Source organism: Acomys russatus, chromosome 9, assembly GCF_903995435.1.
Source record: "Acomys russatus chromosome 9, mAcoRus1.1, whole genome shotgun sequence".
NCBI classification, from domain to species: Eukaryota; Metazoa; Chordata; class Mammalia; order Rodentia; family Muridae; genus Acomys; species Acomys russatus.
The window spans coordinates 15,900,140-15,917,961 of record NC_067145.1 but is presented as its reverse complement, the minus strand read 5'-3'; the positions used below and the strand labels follow the sequence as shown (position 1 = coordinate 15,917,961).

General features: G+C 36.0%; 1 pseudogene; it reads left to right on the top strand.

Annotated features, from left to right (window-relative positions):
- Window positions 1–9,747: 9,747 nt before the first annotated feature.
- Window positions 9,748–10,662, top strand: LOC127193589 (phosphatidylserine synthase 1-like; annotated as a pseudogene).
- Window positions 10,663–17,822: the final 7,160 nt, after the last annotated feature.

Genomic DNA, 17,822 nt, shown 5'->3' with positions numbered 1-17,822 from the left:
ATCTAAGATAGTTGGGTTGGATGTGAGGTATAAGCATTAAAGAACCACAGATAAAATAGGTTTGAAAAGGTTCAAAGCCTACACGTGGTGCCCAATGTGACTCGAGCATAATCAGTAACTTAACTTCTAATATTGTAGAGGAAACTACAGGTTCTGAACATATAAAAATACTGGTTCAGGTTGTCAGCAAAATGGCAGCTTCTGCTGCTGGTTTCTTATCTACATTATACCCAGAGGGAATTATCTGGTTTTGTTTTGTCTTCTTCCTATATTCCATTCTTAAAAAGTTTGGAAGAAAGACTGATGGGATATAAAAACCAGAAGTGTCGTTGAATTCTATAGTTCTGCAAAGGATTTCAGAGTTGGCTGTGCAACTAGATAATTTGAGGGTAGAGGCTGAAGAGTTTGGAAAGCAAAAAGTGCCATTGGTAAAGGGAAAACACCTGGGAATGGAGTATCAGAATTTCCCACAATTGTTGCCCATCCCTGCTAAAGATTATAGTAGAATTTTCAAAAATAAAAACCCATGATTCTCTGTTTCATTCCTTTTTAGCATGCCATAAAATCAGTATAATTTTATATGTTATAAACTCCAGTGCTCAATTTAGTAATAGGATACAGCTTTATGCTTTTTAAAAATTTATTGTGGCTGGAATCATTCTGCTCTTTTTGTTTCTTGTTGGTTTGGAAGGTAAAATACAGAGAAAGATCTTCAATGAAAGACATCAATGTACAAATAAACATTCTTACACATTTGCCTAAAGTTATGCATTTGATTAAAGTAGCTATAGAAGCTACGCCTTTCTAAGCAGTAAAATTAATCTCATACATCAAGGTAATGACTAACCTTTAACATGATGTATCATACAACATGACACTAGTAGGAACAAGTGAGTAAAGAATACTCATAAAGGAAGCACATGTTTGAGGACACATCCTCTGCAATTAGAGACATACATCCAAGAATACCAGGAGCTCTATGTGTGTCCTGTGTACCATTAGAAGCTAGTAGTGGTGTGCTAAAAATTGTCTGTTATAAAATATTCAATGTGAAGGTAAAAGTGAACCATGAGAAATATTGTAAGGTTAGTCCCACTTGAACATGTTATACTCTGTCAAAATCATATGTGTCAAAAGCTATTTATCTTCTCTAGCATATGACCTAACCAACTCTTATGACCATATTTCCTTAATAACTTGAGTCCAATATACTGACGGGTATATGTAAATTACTCTTCTAATTTGCTCATAACTCCCTATAATCAGAACATGAACGAACCCTTTCCAACATGATAATTTGATATCTTTCATGACCTCTTGAAGTCTCACATACAGCATCAGTTCATATATAAGACATTTCCCCTACCCAAGTTCATAGATAGGAATGAAACGCAAATAAATATCTCCAGTCCTGAGCAGGGTTTCATGACATTAATTGTTATAGGCATAAAAGACAACCAAATAGTTTAAATAATAAAATCTATTTATAACCAGTCACAACCTGGGTAGTTGTACATCAGAAAAGAGACCAAAGACAGGGCTGAAGACAGTTCCTTCACATGTATGTTAAACATGCAGATCATACAGCACAGGTGTAAAATGTCAATTATTATTTTATTTTCTGGTAGATTTATTAAAAATCAATGGTCTTATCTATATTTACTGGCCCTGCTATTATGAAACCCAAGCATTCTTCGGGGTAAAATGTAGCATAATTCCAATGGTAAATATAGGATTCTTCTCCCAGCACTGGATCTCGTCATTTCAGCAAATTTTCTACACTCTAATTCACAGAGATGAACATGACAATTAAACCTCCATATTAAAGGTAAATTGATTGGTTATAGTTCTACAACATACAAATTATACTCAAAATTCATATAATAGTGCATTTCTCTTAAACTGAGAAAAATTTAGGCTGTATCAATAGTTGTTTTTCAAGTGATAACAGTATGGTTTATCATGTCTTAAATGCTCAGGTTTGATGTTGAGCCTGCTTGGAGATGGAGGAAACTTCCCAGGTGAGGCATTGTGTGTTTATACATAGCATGGGGGACTTCCCCATTTCCCTTTCTCTGTCTCTTTTGGATCCAGCCATAACGGCATAAACATTATCTGCCATACTCTCTTGTGCTACCAAAACCCAGAGCAATAAGGTCCATGGATATGGATTGACCTCTTTAAAACTCTGAACCAACCTAAACCTTTACTCTGTTTGCTTTGCTTTATCATAGGTAATTATTATAATTTCTTTTATAATAAGCTGAGTAACACTGAGACTAACAACTATAATATTCTTTCCACTAAGTTGTTATAGAATAAAATAGACATTACACAATAATACCCAATGTATACCCAATAATACACAATAATACCCAAATGTATATTTGAAAGATATTCTGAGAAAAAAAAATCTATAAAATTAGAGCTCATAGTTGTGGAGTGGTATAGAGAAATATATCATCAATTTTTTTTAGTAAGGATTACTAAAAATAGCTCTTTGTAAAGCACCTTTAGAGAAACTATGATGTACTTGAAAGACTCTGTACCTATAAACCGGTAAGATGCATAACAACCTTTGTATTGGAAAATTCAGCAAAATATTCACACAAGTGCATACAGGGAAGAAAACACATACATTTATAAATATAAATGAACTTAAGTCAGAGTAAATGTCAAGAATTTTATTCATGACTAGCTGCTAGCATTTATCTAAAACCAAGAAACTACAAAATTATGTCGGCTTGCTTCATCTTATTTCTGTTTTGTTGGCTACTGTTAGAGAGATGAATCTAATCTGTATTTATAAGTTGAATTTTAAGTCAACACAATACTCTATCCATAAGTTAAGAGGCTCTTATTGTATGAGCCACTGACATTACATTTCAGTGATCCTACAAGTAAAGGTTTTCAACTCTCTCAACAGCATATTCCCTTAGGATTGTGTGTGTGAGTGAGAAGCATATTAATCCATCTTAAAAGATAACCCTCAATCTACTTCTCTATGAGTACCTGTTAAGATATCACTAAGAAATATAGACATATATTATGTGTCTAGCACCTTAGCACCAGCTTCTCCTTTTTCCTACTCTCATTGTATTTAATATTAGCACTATTCATTCTCTAAGAAACTGGACTATCCCCAAATTCTAAGCTTTATTCCTCTTTATTTTGTTGCTCATCTCCACAGCCTTTGTTTCCCATACCCTCTCTGTTCTGATCACCTTTATCATATACCCTCAATGTATTTCTGTGTGGTACAAATAATGAATCCAGGTTCCTATGCCCTAACAATAATAAATATTCTTAGTCTATTAGTTAATACATTTGTTAAGATATTCTTTTTGGTTTATCTCCTTGATGGCACATGCATGTGTATGCACACACACACACATACACACACACACACACACACACACACACACACACATGCTATGCAACATTATTCTACTTAACTATATACCTTGGCTTGTTTTTACTAAGTATTTAATTCTACACAGTCTTTATGAATATGATTCTTCCCATAATTATTATCATCACTTTTCTACTTCCAATATCTTAATATACCCTTTAATTTAATTATTGTTTTTGTTTTGTTTTTTTGTTTTTGTTTTTTGTGATTTTGTTTGTTTGTTTGTTTTGTTTCTCTGTCTCTGGAAGTTTCACACTGGATACAGTCATGTCTAATGAGTCCAAATGTTTACATTTCTTTATTAACTGCCACACCTTATGGAATTTGCCTCTATCTCTGCCCATTATCAGATTGTGTTATGAGATGGCACAGAGTATGTTCTTAATCTCCATCACATTCTTAAGTTCCTGTGGATATTTTTGAGTGTTTGATGAAACTGAGTGGCAAAATTCATGGCAGAATAATGTGATTTTTTTGCTTTTAATCCATTGATAACAAAACTAACTCCTTGAAAAAAAGAATTTGCAGATATTTTCAGAGACAATGCCTATAAAATCAATGGTCACCATGTGACACCAATGATAAACTCAATCCAAAAAACATTCTATGTGTTTCTGTTTTCTTCTTACTGAGTATTTTCAAATAGTTTATCTTATGATAACTTGACTATTCAATGGACCATTTAGTAAAACTCAAAATCATGTTATTTCAAATATTTAACTATCTTGTGACCTGAAAAAAAAAGGAACCTGAAAACTTTAATTATCCTCAAAAATATTGTAGGATTCAATCAAAGCGTATCTTAGGTATATTATCTCTCTACAAAGAATGCCATTTATTGTCCATATTTCACATGTACTTTTATGAATATATATACTAATATATATATATATATGTGTGTGTGTGTGTGTGTGCATTTCCATATGTGATGTGAGTGCTGGTGTCATTTCTATGTGTGCTTTGAAGTCAAATTGCTAAACTAACCCTAACATCTCTCAATCAAAACACCTGGAAGGATAGGATATTTAATTTAACATAACAATATAAAGTTGTGGAAAACTACTTACATATATAGGAGCATTTATAAAGATTTGTTACAAATTTTATATATTTTTATATGCAAGAGAAAAAACTAAACAGAATAAGAGCCTTTCCTTTAAGTTCTCAAGGGGATGAAGTGCACTAGACACCTCTGTTCTTAGCATGACGAATCTTCTGTAGCAGATAGGTCTTTAACACCTAAAATCATATTTTTCTGGTCTTAGAGAAACCTCTTTAACCTACTCTCATATATGCTTTCATGTCTGCTTCTCTGATGAACACACATACTGTTTCCTAGCATGAATTTATGATTGTGTTGTATGTATAACAGGTTTAGAATATATATCAGAAGTGGGTGAAGGGATGGAACTGGGTAGAAGTGAATGTGGGGAGGGGAGCAAGAGCAGAGATCAAGTATGGGGAGACCAAGGGTGGGAGGAGACAGCTGAGAGAAAGAAGGTAAACCTATATTGAGGGGCATCTCTGGGACAAGCCAGAGATCTGCTACAGGGAAGGCTCCTGGAAGGATATATCAGTGAGTCTGAGACACCTAGTAACAGGGGACATGGGACTGAAGTGGCCCCCTCCTAGCCAGTCAGGATTTCTCATGAGAGAAAGGAGACACCAACATACCCTCAAAACTTTCAACTCAAAACTTACCCTATCTTCAAAATATGAAGAGATAAAGATGGAGCAGAGAATAAGGGAATGGCCAGCAAATGACTGGCACAACTTGAGACCACCCCATGGGAGAAAAACACCCCCTGACTCTATTAATAATACTATGCTATACCTGCAGACAGGAGCCTAGCGTAACTGTCCTCTGAGAGGTTCCACCCAGCAGCAAATAAAAACAGATGCAGAAACCCACAGCTAAACATTAGGCAGAGCTCAGGGAGTGTTGTGGAAGAATATGGGGGAAGGATAGAGAGACCCGAAGGGGAAAAAAAGACTCCAAAAGAAGACCAACAGAGTCAACTATCTTAGACCCACAGGAACTTACAGAGACTGAAGCACCAACCAAAGAACATCCATGGACTAGACCAAGGCCTTATACATATATGTAGTGATGGGCAGCTTGATCTTCATGTGAGTATTGTAGCAAATGGAGCCTGGGATGTGTCTGACATGGATTGTGTTGCCTGCATTTGGATTACTTTTCCCTACCTGGTCTGCCTTGCCTAGCATCAGTGGAAGAGGATGCACTTAGTCCTGTGAGTTGATGTGCCAGGATGGCTAGTTTCTGATTTGGCTATTATATGAGCCTTCTATACAATTTCATTTTTTCCAGATTTGTGCAAGCAAGAGTATGTTAATGTATACTTTCATTATAATGTAAGCATCCAAAAATATTGTATATAGTAGGAGCGCATTTCAAAATAAATCATCTCTGAAATACATGGAGAATAGTTTAAATAGATTAAATTTTGTTAGGGGCAATAGGTCATATAACCAATGTTCAGCCATCTTGTCCAAGTCTGCACCTTTAAGTCTGTTTTTCCCAGAGTTTGCCTTTCACCAGAAACTAGCTGACCCTGTTGTGGGTCAGCAGTTACACTAACAACAGATAGAGTTGTAGCAACCCTGTTATGGTTTAGCAGTTAGACTAGACAAAGAGGGAGCCAGATACCCTGTGTGGCAGGACATTATGACCTTGCCTGGAATTCCTTGTGTTTTGAGAAAAGCCTGCAGCTGGGTTGCTATAGCAATATGCTTCTCTGCCTTCTGACTTATAAAAGCTGCTGCCTGACTAATAAAGTTTGAGAGTTTTATCAATCAGACTTGCTCTCCTTCTTTGTGTCTTGCATTTTCAACAGGTGACCTTCCTCCCGAGTTTTAATCAAACCCCGCAGGCCAGGGGAAAATGTGTATAGTATAAAGTTATTTGTATTAGTCCATGTATCATGACAATTAATCACTACATGTCATTCTTAATTATCAAAACACATTAGTATGGTGGATAAAAATCTGATAAATGACAAACTGAGTGTTATTTAAAGAACTGTCAAGCAATTCATAAGATTAGTATATCATAAGGCAGGCTTCATGCCATCATGGAGTCAGCATTTAAAGACCTCAGCACAATATCATGGTAAACTTCTATACTATTAACCAAAAATAACCTCCATAAAAGGTTCTGAGTCAGCACAATCTATTATGGAAAGATTATTCTATGTGATTACATTTCAACCATATTTTCCCACTGAGGACAACTTTTAAAAATACATAAGCTGTTAATGCTCAAAAATGTGTACTTTATTGACTCATGTTATTGATGGGAGTGCTTATTTTTTTTTAACTTCTATACCTTCACCTAACATTTTTGCTGCTATAAAATTTCAAAATCCAGACAAGTCTACATCAATTGATAGTAACACATTACGGGTAATAGCCCTTGTTTCTATACCAACTTCATGAAAAATGCTAGATGTTATGGTGTAAGGTTTAGTGGCTCCATGGATCACATACCTCATCGTCACCTTAGCTACAAAAATGAAGACTGATTTTTACTAATGAAAAAATAAATCCCTTTTCTCAATAGCAATATTGTTTATTTTATTTAAAACAATCAATGTATTCGGTAGACAAGTAGAAAATTTTCATATATAAATATTTCATGTGATTAAAACTATAATTATATATTTAGAAAAGAGATACTGTGGGTGGGGGCATCTCCGTGATAAGGTGGCGAGGGAATTCAGGGCAGTCAGCATAGGTTCCTGGGATAGATGAGAGGGACTTTAGTAAAGGCTTATAGTAACATGGAGAGAACCATTCCCTGACACTATTAAGGATACGCTGCTATGCTTGCTGACAGGATTGAGCAGACTTCCTCAAAACAGATGCTGAGACTCACAGCCAGACATTGGGCAATGTCTAAGAAGCCTTGTGGGAAAGTAGGGGGGAATGACAAGAGGATCTGGAGGTGACAGGAGCTTCACAAGAAAACCAACATGACCAACTAACTAGGGCCCAGAGAGGACTGCTGAGACCGAAGTAGCGACCAAGAAGGACTGGACCTAGGTTCTCTACAAAGATGTAGCTGAGGACAGCTCAGCCTTAATGTGGGTCCCCTAGTGAGGGTAGAGGAAGCTATTTCAAACATAAAGTCTTTTGCCAGGTTTTTAATTACTTCTTCCTGGTGGGACTGTGTTGCTAGGCTATAGGGGAAGAGCTCGGATATGATTTGATGAGCTGGGGTGGAGGGGTGGGGGGGTCTCCCCTTCTCTGAGGAATAGGGGAAGAGGATGGAGGTAGAGGAGGGTGGGTAGACTGTGAGTGGAGAAGAATTGGGGCTACAATCAGGAGGTAAAGTGAATAAATAAAATAAAGAAATTTAATTAATTATTTTTACCTAATACCTAATTGTACAGAAATACAAGTATTTATGAGAGGTATGGTATTTTCAATATATGTGTGCATGGCATATTTCCACTCAGATCACAAATACCCACTCTCTCAAATATTGATTTTATTTGTGGCAAAAGCTTTCAAAGTCTGTCCTCCGGGCCTTTTGAAATGTACAGTTCATTGTTGTTATTGACTATGAAGTCACAGTGCAATAGGATTTGTTCAGCCTTTTTACTCATTGGCTAATGTTTTGCTATCTTTTTCTTACTCTACATTCCTGGCATAAAACCACAATTATTTTAACTTCAAATATATTCCTTCAGGCTCAAGGGTAGAAACACATCACCACTCTGCACTGTCCATCACCTTTCAAGAAACTATCAGTAGTCCTTTGATCTTATTTCCAATCTTTATGATGCATAAAAATCAGCTCACTTACATCTTTCTGGTTTCAATGGGGATAAAAAACATGGTGTTCTGTTTTAAGTGAATATTGATCACAGTATCTATATGTTATTATCATAAGAACAGGTCCAGAAATACAGTCTGGATCTATATAATATCAACTAATTACATAAAAACTTGTTTGGAGGAATAAAAAGTTTCAAATCTATTTCAAAATTAGACCATTCCCCAATTTTTACTATAGAAAGTGAGAATTTTTAATTACTACTGAATATTAATCCTAAATTATTTAACCAGAATAAAGTTCACTGTTTTAAAATATAATACCTTAAGATATAATAAATATATATTATATAAATACACATCATTTTATAACAATGTAATAAAAAATAAATATGCTCTCAATTAAAGTGATACTGGTATTTACACGTTACCTTTAAATATACCTCTTTGGAAAGGGATTAAAATGCATGGAGATTACTTGATGAATAAAACAGCAACCTCATGAATATAGGATAAACCTGGCAACATGGTTCAATGGTAAAGTTCTTATTATTCATTAGGCATGGCTACAGAAAAAAAAATACTGTCAGAAAAATGAAGAAAAGAAAAAATGAATCTGAGTGGGAAACAGTCATATATACATACATACATACACACACACACACACACACACACACACATATATATATATATATATATATATATATATATATTCTTTAAAAAGAGAGAACATTATATTGTGAGATTCCATACAGTACAGGTAAATCTGTGACTTAACCTGTGCTATGCTTTGTACAGAGGGTTAATATTAAATAAGATGCAAATTGGACATATAAAAGCACGTTGACTCCAAGCTGAGCTTTTTCCTTTTTTCTTCTGAATACTATATGAATAACACCATGCAAACATCCCATTTAAAAACACTAGGCAATAAGACACATGCTTGGCTATTTATCCCTCCAGGTACAGCTTACAGTCAGTTACCTAACTGAGAAGCAACTGATTAAAAAAAAAAAAAAAAAAAAAAAACTTTAGGTGCGTCGGCTTCCACCAGAAAAATCATTCCCTATCTGAACCACAAACCTCAAAAATAGGTGACCCCTAGAACCATATGGGAGTAAGTAGTGGCTATTTGTCCTTACCAAAATAAATAATTTATTTAACACAAATTGTATTTCTGTTTTCACAAAACACTTAGAAACGCTCATTTCAAATAATTATTATAACAAGATTTCCTTCTTGGATCATTCTGTGCTTTTTTTCTTTATATCAGGTTATTCAATCAGTTCTCTATGGTGTCCTTTTATCTTTGTTCTTTATAAAGAAACTGTAAGTCTTTTATGGTTTTTATTTATTTATAAATATAATAGTTAAAATGTAGTATTTAAGTAAATGAAAGATAAGAGTGATAATCAAATAAAGCCAGAAACTACAAATAGAACTACTTTTTCCCATTAAATCTGTTTGTAATGTTAAGTATATATATTAAAAAAAAAATTGTAGTGAGGAGGAAGTGAGGGAATCAGCCATGAGAGATGTCCAGGAGAGACCAGGAGAAGGATATGGAGCAGGAAAGCTTTGAAGTAGACATCCATATCATCACAGGGAAGATCAAAAGTGCTGGGATGCAGTTCACCCCGGCTACCTGGCCTTAGTTCAGGTGGTTTGACGCTAAGCCTTTCTTTAGAGAATCGCTGGGATATACCTCTTCGTTGTCATCTGGCAGCTGATTGGGTTGAATAATTTCTTGAAGCACTTTGTGTTCTGTGGCAGCCAGTCTCTATGCTGGTGTAGAATTCTCTTCATTGGCAGCAGTATGGCTCCCACAACAGTACATGCTTACCTCACAGACATACAGTGTACATACACAGACATCCACTTGTGTAGGGTTCTCAGTGCTGGGATCATTGGTTTCCTGGAAGCTATTGTTTGCATAATTTTTGGACAAGACCTCTTCCCTAACACCCAAATTCTCTCTGTTGTACTTTGCCTTCTTTGTGTGGCCTTCACTGCAGTCCTACTTCTGTATGAGATGGTTCTGTACACAGAGCACTACGGTCGCCGGGAAAAGACCAATTCAGAGCGTAAAGATGACATTTACCGTCCATAGATCTCCTGGCATTATGAAGAAGGCTCAAAAACTTGTGAAGAGAGCCCACCAACGCATGCAAGCCACAACGAAAGCCATTCTTCCAGAACAAGATACTGGCATTCCAAGTCCAAAGTCACCAGCCGACTTGGAAAGAAATGAAGGAGGCTGGTTCATCTCAGATGTTCCAGAGAGAGTGCCTAGACCTGAGAGGGAAACAGAACACAGATGGACCTTCCTTTGTGGAGATCTAAATGTACAGAAGGAAGAGAGGGACCTTTGCCCATCATGATTTCAGTGTAAGCAGTGCTAAGTCTTGTCTCCCACAGGCCTGGATACACATGAGGCTGACCATGGTTTGGATCCCTTGTCAGACGGAGGTGTCTCCTAACTGCAGCACATGGCCTGTAGTTTCTGGTAGCAATACAGTGCACTGGAAAGACAAGGTGGCTCTTTTATCTCAGCTGCCAGTAGTGGCTCTGTGCTGATGTGTCTCGTGGGTGCTGTACAAATGTCTTCATTCGGCTGTTGAGTTAACAAACTGGTTAATGAACTGGTCACCGGGTTTTAGTTTTATGAGTCTGCCTTTCCATTTTATGGGTTGTTCAAGTTCAGTCAGCCAGCCCACTTTTACTTCATGTTTTCGAGTCAGAATGCTTAAAAGCTTCCGGAATCCACTGCTGAAATTGGGCAAGGGTTCCTTTTAGAAAACAAGGGTAGGGGGAGATTTTGTATCACTGTTTAGCATACTGAATGCCCAGCCACATGACAGCCAATCAGCAGCCTAAATCTTAAGAAGGCAGGCTGCTTACACTGGAGCCTGGGTTTCAGATGGGAACCTATTTCGTTCCATTTCAAACAGTTTGTCTAGACACAGTACACACGAGTGACCCTGATGGAAGTGCTGGGACACTAGTCTCCTCTCCTGGCAGGTGCCTTTTCCACGAGTTTGGTTTTCCTTCTATGGTGGGTTACTCACTTTGTTTCTCTGTCTCAAGTGAGATGGCAGTGAATATAATTACTTCAATCTGTGCCATGCTCCCTCCCAGTCTACCCTGGATCCTTGTTTTAAATATATCAATTCACATTAAAAGCTCACCAAGGATTTTTTTTTAAATGTAGCCAGGTGTGGTGACACACACCTTTAATCGCAGTGTTAGGGGAGGCAGAGGCAGGCAGATCTCTGTGAGTTCAAGGCCAGACTGGTCTACAAAGCCAGTTCAGGAAAACCAAAGCTAAACAGAGAAACAGTGTCTCAAAACAACAACAACAACGAAACAATTATTTAAAAGCTTCTTTATCTCCTTAGATTAAATATATTTTCTTAATATATCATAAAGTTAATATTACTCGAGTATAATAGTAAATATTTTAAATCTTGTCTTTTTGAACATGGAGAATGATTTTAAGTATATTCCTTAGGTTTTTTATTTATTATTTTATTTTGTTATCTACATTGAGGCATTCTATGTAATATATAATGACCTTAACTCGTTATGTATTCCAGATTAGCCTTAAATTTGAAGATATATGGAATGCTGGGAGTGATCATCACTTTGAAACAATAATTTAACATTTCATTAGCCCTGGTATTAAAAAATAATGCTATTTCTGCATTTATTTGCAAGATAAGAAATCAGTGGTAGTTAGTAAAAATCAGATTGTTGGTAGAAAACTCATGTTGCATGCAACAAGAACCTGGTTCTCTCTCTAGGCGAGAAGTGGAAGGTGGGAAGGAGAGCTCATATCAATTACATAAGAACTATTTACATGGAAGGTGCCATGCATAATACTTTAGAAAATCCTACCTCCTGGTTTATGTCCCTGAATTTATATATACTACCCTGCAAAGGCTATTGTCTGCATTTATTTATATGATATAAGTAAATCAAAGAGGTGGGATGGAGAAGAAAGAAGAGAGAGAGAGAGACAGAGAGAGAGAGAGAGAGAGAGACAGAGAGAGAGAGACAGAGAGAGAGAGAGAGACAGAGACAGAGACAGAGACAGAGATTTGAAGAGAAATTTTAAAGAGATTGGCTGACTACTGTATTCTGGGTCCCAGGGAAAAGCTTTAAAAATGGATGTATAGATGTGGGAAGTCAAGCAAGCAGAGGACATAGCTGGAGCCAGATAGTCAATTGTTATTGAGTTTGAGAAAGTTCGGTTTTCCTTCTAGCATCTGTACATAACAGACTAATGGCATTCCCTCTTAAGTTGAGATACTAGCTTCCTTTATGAATACTTGGATGAGTCTAATTACTTCAAATCAAAATCATATGTTCTTCAAGACTCTAAAATTCATATTAAACCAACCTTATACCATTTTCTTTCATATAACATCTTGATTGAAACTTGAGAGCAAAGCAATTTTACCCCAATCCTCATGCAAACCATGTTTATTATAACTGCTGAAGCTACTGATTTTTTCTAAACAGTAACTATCAATCAATATCTAAAACCTGACAGTCAACTTAGGTAGAAAATTCATTTGAGTCATGTGGGGTACTCCCCCTGTAGTGAGGTGGTGAGCTTGGTGTTCCTGGTTAAAAATTCCGTGCAATTCCCTGAATCATTTACTGGAGCTTATAAACACGGTCCACGCTGCTCACCACCATCTTGGATCTCAAAAATTATTTTATCTGGTATTAATTTCATTTATCTTTCTATAATTCTAGTGTTCTTATCTTTTATATTTACATATCTTCTAATCTCCCATAACCATTGCTGCATATTCATATTTAATACTGGTTTTGCCTCAATGAATTTTCTATAGACTCAATATACATTTAGTGAACCAATATCTAGAAACTGTCTATTTTTTAGATACAAAAACTTCATTTTAAATATTTCATATCAGACTCCATTTCACATTAGTAATCTTGTAAGTTATGCAAAAAACATGTCATATTTGGAAACTATTACATTTTAAATGTCTTTGACATGGAAGGTGTTGGTTGGTTCTCTGCAATAAATCAACTAGTTCACCACTGAGCATCTCTGGACAAGAAATGAAGAAAATGTAATAATGTTGACTACCAAAGAATAAGTGAGAATGATAGACATCTACTGCAGAATTAATGCAGAGTGGTCACAAAGCTTTCCTTTTTTTTTTTTTTTTTTTTAAGCAAGATTAGTTTTCCATTTCCTTTTCCTTTGTTACATGTTTTCAAAGCTATTTACTACTTAAGGAAATACCTGGAGAACTTGTAATTATAGTGAGGGGGTGGTTTTCTGCTAAATCTGTTTGTTAGAAGTAATAACCCACTGAAGTATGGTATACACTTTGCATGCTCTAGAAACTGTAGCTATTTGAAGCCTTTAAATTAGTAATGCGGAAATCGGGGCTGGGAACATCTCTGGGATGAGCCAGAAACCTAGGACAAGGGAAACTTACAGGAATCTATTAGGATGATCCTATCTAAGACTCCAAACAACAGGAGATATAAAACCTGACATGGCAAGGTCCGGGAATCAGGCAATATTTCCAATGGAGGCACGGGGACAACAACATACCCACAAAACCATAGACTCAAAATTTATTCTGGCTACAGGATATACAGGGATAAAGCCTGTGGGGACAAAAGATAGAAGGTTATGATGCCTTAAAAACAACGTGTTTAGATGTTGCATGGTCAAGGGATAGAATTGTGATGGTTAGTATTGAGCGCCTACCTGATGGGATTTAGCATCAGTGGTGAAACATGTCTCTGTGTGTCTATGAAGGACAGTCTACACTAGATTAGCTGAGGTGGGAATACACATCTTAACTGTGGGCAGAACCATTTCATGGACTGGAGTTCCAGACAGAATAAAAAGAATGAAAAGGGCTGATCATAACAACAACAACAACAACAAAGAGAGTCTATGGATAGCACACATTGGACTCAATGAGTTTAAAAAGTAAGAGAGGACATGAAGTTGGAAGAGGTGGGGAAGTAAGGCATAGATCTGAAAAAAGTTAGGATGGGGTGAAAATTATCAAAATATATTGTATGAGCATTTCAAAAAGTTAAGATTATTTTCTTAAACAGGAAAAAAGAAAATAAAATAAAAGTAGTTTCCATTAAAAAAAAAAAAAAAAAAAAAAAAAGATGGAGCAGAAATTGAGAGAATGGCCTTCCAAAGACTGGCCCAACTTGATACCAACCTCATAGGAGAAAGCTAACCACTGACACTATTAATGATGTTCTGCTATACTTTCAGACATCTGCCTAGGATAACTTTCCTCTGAATAGTGTTCATCCAGCAGCTGATGAAAACAGATGTAGAGAGTCACAGCCAAATATTGGGTGGAGCCTACGAACCTTGTGAAAGAGGGAGAAGAAGGATTGAAGGAGCCACAGGTCAAAGGCACCACAAGAAAACCTATGGAGTCAACTCACCTGGGCCCATAGTGGGTCACAGAAACTGAACCACTAACCAAAGAGCATGCAAGGGACTGACTTAGGCTCTTTACCTATAGAAAACAGTTATGCTGTTATGCCGCTTGGTCATCCTGTGGGTCCCCTAACAATTTTAGCAGGGCCTGTTTGCAACTCTTTTGCCTGCCTTTGAATCCTCTTCCCCTAACCTGTAAGCTTTATCTAGCTTCAAAAGAAGAAGATGCACTTAGTCTTACTGCAACTTGATAATGACAATGTGGGTTGATATCGGTGGGAGGCCTCCTCTCTTCTCTGAGCAGAAAGAGAAATGGAGAGAGGGAAGGAAGATGTGACGATGGGACTAGGAGAAGAAGGGGAGGAAGCTAGGATCAGGATGTGAAGTAAATAAGTAAACAAACTGATGGAAAAATAAATACATTAATAATGTGTTCAAGAAATAATGAGGATGATTTGAGCCTCATAGGATATTAGAAAAAAGAAACAACAATGGAATCTTTTCTGTAAACTGAAGTAGTAAAAAAAACTGACTATCTGTTCAAGTACAGAAGAGTAAATAAAAATCACCACTATCAGAATTTGGGGACCCTCATTTGAATATTTTGTAGAATCCATACACAAAAATCATGAGAATTATTTTAATCGCCCAGTGTTTTGAAGGTATCATTTTAGAATTTCCTTCTTATTGTCTTCTACATGATTACCTAGGTCGTCGAAAATTGGCTACAAATCTACATCTGTCTCTCTTATGCCTCCTGCAATATGCTGCTCTCAATGGGTATACTGAACCAAGCTGTTACATAGCAATTGGATATCTTACCTGGAACAAATGGCTATTATCCAAAAATGAACATGCACTAATGTGCACTGTGGGTTGTGCAGTACTGTACAGTGAAATAACCACTAATGATTTCACTTTGTTCTCATTTGCCAAGATTCTAAAATTAGATATGATGTTCTTGTTATGGCTGCAAAGTACCTCCTGTCAAAGCTCCTGGAGATTCAGTGTTCTCAGAGGTTTCTTCATGGTGTATAGTTGATGTTATTCACATAAAAGAGAGTGAAATTTAAACATTCTCCAGGCAGATCGAGGTATGCCCTATTTATGTTAACAAATAAAAACATTTTAGATTGACATGGACTTCTGTGTTTGCAATGTTCTTGAGAAAAACAGAAAATATTAACCATTTCTATACACATTTATACATTATAAAATATCTCAGTCGCTTTTACCTTGTAAACTATTAGCTAATATTATGCATACACCCTTATAATTATGTAAAATATAAAAATGTATAGTAATATAGTATCCAATGTATTAAATAAGTCAAATAAGGCACATATATAAAAATGTCTTTTTACGAATCATGGACTCAGTCATTGTTTGTCAGTATGCACATATAAAATTCTTTAAATGGTTTACAAATATACACATATATAAATACACTATTTGTTTTAAATAGCCTTATATGTAGTATATGGTATGACTCATTATATAACTAAAGCATATCCCAAAATGAATCCCTTGTCTCTGTCACCTAGCGGCTGAAAGTATAAGTCTGCAGCATGATGCTTGAAGTAGCACAAAGTAGCCAATAAACAATGAGTGACTCCTGATCATCGCAGTTTAAGAAATATTGGGAGATCCACACAAAGAAAGTAACCAGGAGTGGCAGCACATGTATGAAATCTCTACAGTGAATAGAGGGAAACAGACAAAGGTACTCACAGTCCAACCAATTTAAAGGTAATCATAAGCTTGAGGCTCTGTCTCAAAATGTATGTAGTAAACAATAGAAAAAATAAGCAACACCAACATCACACTCACACAGAGGCATATAGCACACACAAAGAGAACTGGTTCTTTTTGATTGGTTAGATGTAATTAAGACAAATGATTTAATATTGGACATGTCTACATACACAATATAATCTAAAGATTGGTCTGCTTGAAGGTAAGACAAATAACGGGACAGGTTTAAAAAATGTGCTGTGACCTCTGAAGTTGGATTGAGGTGTGTAAATCAGCACCACTATCTGTTTAATGTATGTAAAGTACCATTTAATGAATAGGATTAAAGCCGTTGTACTTAGAAAGCAGAAAGTGATATTATGAGTTATGCCAAAAATAAGAATTGATTATCTTTGCAAATAAAAAAATGAATATGAAGTTTGTGTTCTACAAAAGGGAAAAAGAAAAAAGAAAGAAAGAAGAAAGAGAGAGAGAAAGAAAAAAAAAGTGATTATAGAAACCTTTTCCAAAGGTCATCGGTCAGTGGGATTAATATAGTGAAAAAAGCAAGCGTTTCCAAATTCCAGCAAAATTCTTCACTGAACTTGAAATGGCAAGTTGCAACATCATATGAACACACACACACACACACACACACACACACACACACAATCAAAACCTAGTAAAAATAATCATAAAACAAACAAACAAACATCAGAAGTATCACTATGCCTGACCTCAAATTGCATGACAGAGAAATATTAAGGAAAACAACAAACAAACAGCAGGAAAAACAAATAAACAGCATGACAGTGGTATTGAAACATATATATTAATCAAAGGAATCTGGTGGGGGGAGGTCAACCCCACCTGTCAGAGGTCTAGGTGAGGGGAATAGGGTGGAAGAAGGAAGGAAGGGAGGAAACAGTGAGGGGATTGCAATCTAGATTTAATGTGAATAAATTATAATAAAATTTAAAACACTGAAAAATTTATATTAAGACCTAGAAATAAGTCCACACATGTATAGACAATTGGATTTTGATTTTAAAAAGAAGCTAGAAATACATCCTGGAACAAAACACAGTATCTTGAACAAATGATGTAGAATCCAAATAGATCTATATCCAAAGCCCTGAACAAAATCCAGCATAAGGACAGATACACTGAATTTGGTAGAAGAGATACCATGTTCAACATGTTTATTCATCATGGAAATGCAAAATAAACCTACTTCAAGATTCATTTTACACCTTCAATAGCCAAGATCAATAAAACAGGAGACAGCTCAACTGGCTAGGATGAGGAGCAAGTGGAATACCCATTCATTGTTGATGGGAGTGCAAACTTCTAAAGGCACTGTGGAAAAATCAATGTAGCAGTTCCTCAGGAAGATAGGAATTAATCTAC